The sequence below is a fragment of the Bubalus kerabau genome, chromosome 21 (assembly GCF_029407905.1).
Source record: "Bubalus kerabau isolate K-KA32 ecotype Philippines breed swamp buffalo chromosome 21, PCC_UOA_SB_1v2, whole genome shotgun sequence".
Lineage (NCBI taxonomy): Eukaryota > Metazoa > Chordata > Mammalia > Artiodactyla > Bovidae > Bubalus > Bubalus kerabau.
The window spans coordinates 59,493,572-59,503,081 of NC_073644.1; positions in this window are offsets into that span (position 1 = coordinate 59,493,572).

Below are 9,510 nucleotides of genomic sequence, written 5' to 3' on the forward strand. Positions count from 1 at the left end.
CAGTGAGCTGGCAGGAAGTAGTGCCAGGCTCAGGAGGGTCACAAAGAGTCGAACGTGACTGAGTGACTGAACGATAGGAAGTGAGGCCAGCAGGCAGACCTTCGTGGCCAAGGCCACAGGAGGACTTGGCTTTCTTCTGTGAGATCCGGGGAGAACTCAGCAATTTCAGTCCTGTTTCTTTGCTGATCTTGGGTGAAGAATAGATAAGAAAATGAAGAGCATTGTTGCAGAAAGACCAGGCAGGAGACAGCTGCGACTCTAATCAAGAGTCTGAGAACCGCAGCTAAAGAAGGCGCTCTGTTGTTTGGTCTCAGTCGTGTCCACCTCTTGTGACCCCATGGACTGTAGCCCGCCAGGCCCCTCTGTCCATGGGATTGTCCAGGCAAGAATACTGGAGTGGGTAGCCATTTCCTTCTCCAAGGGATCTTCCTGACCCGGGGATCAAACCCATGTCTCCTGCATTGCAGGCAGATTCTTTACCACTGAGCCACCAGGGAAGTCCAGCTATAGGAAATATTTTATGTAATGCTTCAATCTTTACAGAACTCCTCCTATTCCTTCTAATTCACAGAATTTGCATAGTCCGTTGAACACATATTGTTTGTTGTTTAGTCGCTAAGACATGTCCAACTCTTTGCGACCCTGTGGACTGTAGCCCACCAGGCTCCTCTGTCCACGGCATTTCCCACGAAAGAATACTGGAAAGGGTTGCCATTTCCTTCTCCAGGGGATCTTTCCAACTCAGGGATCGAAACCGTGTTTCCTGCATCTCCTGTACTGCAGGTGGGTTCTTTACTGATGAGCCACCAGGGAAGCAGTGAACACCATAAGAAAGAGCTAAGGGACTTACAAAGCCAAAACTAGGGGATTTAATCAGCTTAAGGGGGCTTCCCTGGTGGCTCAAATGGTAAAGCGCCTGTCTACAACGCGGGAGACCCGGGTTCGATCCCTGGGTTGGGAAGATATCCTGGAGAAGGAAATGGAAATCCACTCCAGTACTATTGCCTAGAAAATCCCATGTCCAGAGGAGCCTGGTAGGCTACAGTCCATGGGGTTGCAAAAAATCAGACACGACTGAGCGATTTTACTTTAATGAGCTTAAATGTCACTTTTCTGCAGTGGGAGGGACAGGTAGCTAACTGTGTCTGCCAGCCCAGACAACTCACCATTCCTGGAAAACACCACCCACGTACAGGCCTCAATGCCTTTATTCTTAAATTCTCTCTCCCGTGGGAGTAAATTGCCACTCACATAATCCGACATAATAGCATCACTGATATGGAGAAATCAGATTCAATTTACACCATTTGGACTTACAGTACCTTGATCAGGAGCATCGCCCCCAGGAGTGAGATCCACCTGTACAAACTGCTTCCCCGTGACCCCCCAAATCCCACCATAACCCACTGCCACCCTCTGAGGGGAGTGGTACTCAGAATCGCTTCCAACAGATTGATTAAAACCTTGGCCAAAGAATATAAAGCTGCAGTTTCTCACTGGATCTCTTTCTTGAAGAAAAGGCAAAGCTTCATTGCTGGCTCAGAAATGCGCTTAAAACAATGCTTGTTGTGTTTCCCTTCCAAGCACTTATATTTCGTGCTTTTTGTAAAATACAGAATTCAATAACAAAGGGGAGCAGGTATAAAGAGGGAGCAACTACATTCTTCACGCTGAAAACCTGCATAGAATGATTTTCTTGCTTGATGGCAGCTTTCATAAATGTGATTTCACATGGGGCAACACCTTGAATTAAGCTGGATTGTCCCCACTTGATGATGGGTAGAGGGGCTCTGGCTGGTTGTCACGCATCCCCACGATCCCGTGACACACTGGATTCTCGGTGAGCTCTGGTGAGTATTGGGAAAGAGAAAAGAACGAAGGAATGGACAGCTCGTTTGGCGGGAATGGTGCTCCGGCAGAAAATGGCTGCTTTTTACAGACAAACATTGGCAATACACTTGATGATGGGGCGTGCTGAACCCCAGGGAAGTGAAATGTAGCCCTCCTCAAAAGAGATTCCTAGCCTTTTCACAAGTAGACCTGTATTACCAAAAAATCATATTTACTTATTTTCGTGATATTTTGAATTTCGTTAATTAAAATATGTAGAAGTTTGTTTGCTCTTGTTATAGAAGGAAAAAATTTTCCATTTTGCCCCTTGGCCCACCAAGCCTAAAGCATTTACTGTCTGATCCTAGTTTACAGGACAGGGTGGCTGACCCCTGGGCTGGAGATCCCACTGCAAACCTAGTCCAGCCTCCAGCAGCGTCAGCATCCTTCCAGGGGTTGGGGGGTCATGTTACAGATGCAGAGTCTTGGGCCCCCTGCCAGACCTCCTGGGTCAGAATCTGCATTTTGACAAGTTCCCCAGGGGACTTCTCATATTTGAGAAGCCTACGCTGGAGTCCTGTAGGAATCACACTGGAGTTGTTGATCGTTTCATTGGGTTAAAGGCTTGGGGTGAGGGGGGCTGGGAATGGGCCCCACCACCCAGGGTGCCCCAGGGTGGAGGCCAGGCCTCTTAACGGGGGTGCCGCTCCTCCAGGAAGTGTCCCAACACTGGGCAGCAAGCCTGGCAGGCGGGAGCCTGGAGCCCAGACCCTGAGCCTAAAAGGGTCTTATAGGCTTCTTATAGGTCTTATAGGCTTCTTATACCCTCTCTGGAGCCTCAGTTTTCCCTTCTGCATCATGAAGGGGTTTGGAGAGCTGACATCAGAAATCCAGCATGGTTTCACCATATGCCTTCTTTTGTTTTTCTTTGGGAAGGTTGACAGGGCATCACCTTCCACAAACACGGTAGGTGATGGGAAAGACAGGACAAGAACTAAAGCAGTCTCAAGGGGCGGGTGGTGCAGTGAGACGCTGGGCTCGCGATGTTTCATTTCACATAGAACAGTTTCTGTAAGGTATTCTTTCTAGTTGTGGTTTTCTTCCCATAAAAGGAGAAAGTGCTGAGGAGTCAGATTTAAGGACACCCTGTACCACGGGGCCCTGGGTGACTTGATGGCTTTCTGACCAACCCCATCCAATCAGAATGCTGGACAGTAATGGTTTCACTAGTCATCTCAGTCACCTTGGTACCCGGCATTTATGAGGCAGCAGGGATGTGACTGTGAAACAAACTAGACCCAGTTTGTGCCCTCACAGGGCTTACCTTCCAGTGGGAGAGACAGATGCTGAGTAGTGCTGGATTTGTGCGTGTGCTCAGTTGTATCTGACTCTTTGTGAACCCACGGACTGACTGTAGCCCACCAAGTCCTGTCCACGGAATTCTCCAGGCAAGAAATACTGGAGTGGGTTGCCACTTCCTACTCCAGGGAATCTTCCCAACCCAGGGCTGGAAAAACTTGGTCTCCAGCATCTCCTGCATTGGCAGGCAGATTCTTTAGTGCTGAGCCAGCGGGGAAGCCCCATATTTAGTAGTAGTTATAAGCAAAAAGAGAAAAGGTGGATGAACATTCCAGGCTAAGAAGAAGCAGGTGCAAGGAGGGAGCCTGGCCTTTGTGAGAAATAGCAGCAAGGATGGCTGAGGATGGAGTGTGTGGGGGGGGGGGAGGGGGGGAAGGCAGGAGAGGAAGACGAAGCTTGGGGCAGTTGGACAGAAGGGTCAGGTCATGCGGGGCCTCCTGGGCTAGCAAGGATTGCTGTGGACAGGGTGTTCAGCAGGAGAAGGACATGACTGGAAAGGCAGGAAAGAGGCCATTGACTGTCCCATGAGATTCAGTTCAGTTCAGCTCAGTGGCTCAGTTGTGTCCAACCCTTTGTGACCCCATGAACCACAGCATGCCAGGCCTCCCTGTCCATCACCAACTCCCAGAGTTTACTCAAACTCATGTCCATTGAGTCGGTGATGCCATACAACCATCTCATCCTCTGTCCCATCCACTTCTCCTCCCACCTTCAATCTTTCCCAGCATCAGGGTCTTTTCTAATGAGTCAGTTCTTCGCATCAGGTGGCCAGAGTATTGGAGTTTCAGCTTCAGCATCAGTCCGTCCAATGAAAATTCAGGACTGATTTCCTTTAGGACACATGAGATTGGAGGGGAATAGTCTTTAATCATTACACGACTTTGGCACTTTTGAAGAGTGCAGGCTAGTTAGTTTATAGACTGTCTCAAATTTGGATTTGTCTGATGCTTCCCCATGCCTCGATTTGATGACACATTTTTGCAAGAAAACCGTGGCAGTGATGTTTCGTCCTGCTCGGTGCGTGGTGTCAGGGGGCACACTCATGGTGATGTCACTCATCCACCACCTGCTTGAGGTGGTGTCTGGCAGGGCTCTCTGCGATAAACTGTGGAACTATTATTTCCCCCTTTTAGTTAACAAGGGTCTTGTGGGGAGATGCTTTGAGATTGTGCAGACATCCTTTGTTCCTTCTTGAGGGCCTAGGGGAGGGTCTCTTTCTGCCTCTTGCCGGCTTCTAGGGGCTGCCCGTGTTCCTTGGCTCACAACCCCCTTCCTTCACCTTCTGAGCTGGTGACGCAGCATCTTTTCTCTCTGACTCTGCTCTCCTGCTCTTCCATTGTCACATCACTTTTTTGGATACACGATCCTTCTATCTCCCTGCTCTAAGGACTCTTGTGATTATATCCAGCCCACTGGGATAGCCCAAGATAAACTTGCCATCTCAAGATCCTTAAATTAGTCACATCTGCAAAGTCCCTTCAACTGTGTAAGGTAATGAATTCACAGGTTTCAGAGATTAGGATTTGAACACCTTTGAATGTGCTTAGTCGCTAAGTTGTGTCCGACTCTTTGCAACCCCAGGGACTGTAGCCCTCCAGTCTCCTGTGTCCATGGAATGTTCCAGGCAAGGATACTGGAGCAGGTTACCATTTCCTTCTCCAGAAGATGTTTCCAAGCCAGGGATTGAATCCGCGTCTCCTGTGGCTCCTACATTGCAGGCAGATTCTTTGCCACTGAGCATTATCCGGGAAGCCGCTTAGACACCTTTGGGAGTTCATTATTCAGTCTGCCACACCTATCAACATTATGATGGGCAGCTACACTCTTTATGATAAAGGTTTGCTACTAACAGAGGATTAAAACCCAAAGTGCTTACACACAAGAGAGCTATTCAATTCCCTCCCACAGACAAGTCCAGGCATGCAATTTAGGGCTCGGATGGCACCTCTGTAGCACAAGGGACCCAGGCTCCTTCTGCTATGTTGCTCTGTTGTCCTCACCACATAGCTTGTGTCTCATGGTCGGAGATGGCTGCTGCAGCTCCTACCATCAAGTCTGAACTCCACACAGCAGGAAAGAGAAAGAAGATGGGAAGAAGCACTTTTTCTTCCTTTAAAGGTAAAACCCTTATTTGGCACACATCAAATTCATTCATATCCTGGTAGTCATCAGGCTGTGCAAGGACCTCTGGGAAAGTTTAGTTGGAGCCATGTGTCCAGGTAAAATATTACTGAGAAATAAGAAGAGACAGTAGTAGTCTTGCCGAGAGAGAAAAGAGGGCACAGTGATGTCATTTGAGTGACTTGATGGCCAGGAGAGAACAGACAAGGTAGGGGGTGGGAGGTGCATGCTGTGAGTTGGATTCCTTCGGCCGGAAAGCTCAAGGTTAATGCTGAGTCTTACAGACAGGCAGAAGCAGTGCTCGAGTTCCCTGGAGGGAACGTGCGGCAGCCACGTTGGTACCAGCTCCGCATGGAGAGTGGCCAAGTGGGAACCACGCGCAGTTTAGAGACAAGTGGGATTGGACTTGCATTGGTCTCTTCCTCTCACCAATCTTTGGGTCTCAGTTTCTCCATAAATCAAGTGGGAATCACAAAATGGACTGCTGGTCTAGTCAACGAAACGACCTACCCAGGGCCTGGCACACAGCAGTGCTCACACAGCACAGCCAGTGTGATGTGCACACTCCTTGCGGCTCTGTGCTGTTAGCAGCCCCACCTCCGCTCTTAGAGGCAGACGGGTCCCCGTGATGGGGCCCTTTAAGCGGAAGGCCTTTGAGAAATGCTCTGATGATTTGGTTCTAGCTGTTATCCAGCTATAATTTTTGTGTTTGGAAATTCGTTAAGAATTCATTTTGATGAATCCCGAATGCATGCACCATGAAAAACAATTAGCATTAATAGTGTAAAGGAAGGAGATCAATAAATAGATTCATTTTTAAACTGTAATAATTTATTTGCTTCCTGACTTTTGGGAAATACTGCATCTTCGGGTGACACGTCGACCGTTAAATAGCCGAACCGCAGTGATTTATGGACGGAGGCTGATCCGCAGCGCACAGGCCCTGCGCCCGGGGTTGGCAGCGCCCGTGAGCAGCCGGCAACCACGGGAAAGGAAGGGGGAGGCGTCCCTTTTTAGGAGCTGCTGCAACTGGACGAAGCGTCCATCAGGCGTCTCTCATCCTTACATGCTTCCTGAATGCAACACAGCAGATGGGAAAAATTATGGAGACGGGCGCACCAAAGGCAGAGAGAGAAAATCTGGCATCCGTCAGACAGTGAGTGAGGGAGGGAGAGATGGGTATTTGAAGATGCGTGGTGAGGCTCTGAGACACAACGTGCCTGCGGCATCAGCCCCAGAGCAGGGAGGCACCAGAAGGAATGTCCGGGTGCAGAAACGGGAGGTGGTTCTAGGCTGAGCAGGAGGGAAGGGGCAGAGGAAGCAGAGTCCTCAGCATGGGAAAGGGCGGCAGCATCACTCATCACTCATCACCCATCACGGCTGCTCCATCCTTTCTCATGATCGCAGGGGGACCACAGAGACCTCTCTCCTCCTGCCTAAGATGCTAGAGCAGGCTCTCAGAGCCAAAGGAGGCGAAGGTTTGCTTAGCATAAAAGGGTAACAGGGTTGAAAGCAAAACCACAGCCCTGTTATTTTGTAGCTTCCTATGGCTCGTCATGGGGCTTCCCAGGTGGCTCAGTGGTCAAGAATCCACCCACCAATGCAGGAGACGCGGGTTTGATCTCTGGGTCGGGAAGGTCCCCTGGAGAAGGAAACAGCAACCCACTCCAGAGTCCTTGCCTGGGAAATCCCATGGACAGAGGAGCCTGGCGGGCTACAGTCCTTGGGGTCGCAGAGAGTCAGACACGACTGAGCGACTAAACAACGGCAACAGCAGGATGTCATGGGGCAGCGGGGGGCGGGGAAGCATGTGGGTTCCGCCGGGGGGCACGCGGGCTTGGGAGGAGGCACAGCTTGGTGGCTTCGCCCTTGAGGCCCAAAGGCTGCCCGCCAGGCTCCTGGGTGAGCAGGCAGAAGGGCTGAGAGCTGCCTGGTTTGGCAGGTGGGTGCAGATGGCCAGGCCCGTGGGGGGACCGGCACAGATTACATTTTAAGGTGATAGTCACCTTTGACCTTTGGGACCTCCGGGGCCACTGGTCATCCATCTTAGAGCCACTGACCAGCAAGCTCTGGGCTATTTTTATGGCCAGCAAACATTGCACATTGATTGAATTGATTGAAATCTGCATCTGGTTCATGGAGGAAGCACAGTGACTCTCAGCCTGAACGTGCGGCTTGGATTTCTGCTTTTGTCTCCGACCCTCTCCCAGCACCGAAGGGAGACAGGGCACCCACAGAGACACACACGTGCCAACCACACACACTCCCCACATACACACACATACGCATAACCGCAAACGGGGATAAACCTGACCACATTTATTTTCCCCCAGAAGATTTCCTGGTGCGGTGCTCATTTTCTGTAAAAAGTTAAAAGGAGCTTCAGAGGAATTTAGTTGAGAAAAAGCAGAGGTGTGTTTAATTCAGGGAGAATCCACACAAACACACACAGAGGGAGCTACCAAAATGCTCTATCAGGAGCTTGAAAGGTTAGAGGAAAAAAAAGCAAGCAAACAAAATCTATCTGGGATTAAAAACATCCGGTGAATTTGCCATGTGGCAACTGGGCTAACGTGCTAAGTCGCTGCAATCCTGTCTGACTTAGCGACCCCATGGACTGTAGCCCACCAGCTTCCTCTGTCCATGGGGTTCTCCAGGCAAGAAGCCTAGAGTGGGTTACCATTTCCTCCTCCAGCGGATCTTCCCGACCCAGGGATTGAACCTGCATCTCCCGCATTGGCAGGCGGCTTCTTTACCGCTGAGCCACTGGGGATGCCCTCCGTCATGCCCAGTGCTTTCAATTTCTTGACTGAGCCTTGACCCAAGAACGTGACCTAAAGGGAAGAAGGTTTCATGCCGAGTCCCAAGGCCTTTATCCCAGGAAGTGAACACAGCCATTGCATTTACGTTTCAGAACACTGGCCTTGCTGACCTCCTAGGCACCTGGGCTGGAGTCCTCGAGGTCCAGCCTGTGCCAGGCGTGTGTGAACCTCAGCCCCAGCCTGGACTGATGGGCCCTGGCTCTGAGCATCCCGACCGACCGCTGGAACATTTTAGTACCTCCCCTTCCTCCCCTAGCACGGAAAGGACTCAGTTCTGGAATGTTCCTCCTTCTGAGGCTCTTTTTGGGGGAGAACAGGGAATCGTGAGAACGGCACCTCTTTTCTGGCTCAGTGCCCACGTGGGGTGACCAGACCAGGTGAGGAAAGGAAAGGACTCAAGTGGAGGAGGGGGACCCCCCCCCCCAAGCCTCTGAGCAGAAGCCAGGACGGTCTGCACGTTCCTGGGCGTCTGTCCTCTCCTCTCCTCCCTTTCTCTGTCCCCTGATGTGTGTGTGTGCGAAGTTCCAACCGTGTCCAGATCCGCATCCCCGTGGCTGCATAGCTCTCAGAAACGGGTCCCCGTAAGTCCCAGTGGACGCTACCCTGTGGTCCCTGGGAGTGACTTCTCTGTGCCTGCGTGCTAAGTCGCTCAGTCACGTCTGACTCTTTGTGACCCTATGGACTGTCCGCCAGGCTCCTCTGTCCAGAGGATTCTTCAGGCAAGAGTACTGGAGTGGGTTGCCGTTATTTCTGATTTGGAAGGGAAAAAAAAAACCCTGGTCCCCACTTTCTCCTTTTTCCAGTCCATGCCAGCTTGGGTCAGGAAAGAGGGGGTCCCCCCAAGTGGGGAGGGGGCCCCGGGAGCCCTCTCTCAGGAGCGGTCAGGTTGGGCAGCGGGGGGCTCATGCACCTGGTTGCCGGGCTCGGCGGTGGCTGTGGGGCGAGCTCCGGGGCGCTCACAGGATGCTGCGGACGTGGCCCAGGTTGGTGAGACATGCTGGCGGCTTAAGGCTTTGATCTAATGCCAGGTTGAAGACAGGTTCCTGGGGAATCGGCTCCAGCAAAAAAAAAAAAAAAAAAAAAAAAAAACAGGAGAAAACCTAAAAAGAAAATCAAAAGAGAGTTTCAAGGGAGTTTCCTTAGTGGGTAATGAGGCAACTTGGCAGCCAGGAGCTGGGGCCACCCGGCAAGGTGGGCTCAGTAAGGAGAGGCCCCCGAGTCTGCAGGGGACAGAGGGTAGGGCCCTTCTTGAGCAGCTCCACCGCAGGGCCTGGCCGACCGACCGCACGTGCCACCCCACACTCACTGCCATCCTGTTCTCAGACTCCCAGGTCACCAGGAGGCTTAGGAGCAAAACCGCAGATCCTTGGAGCCAGGC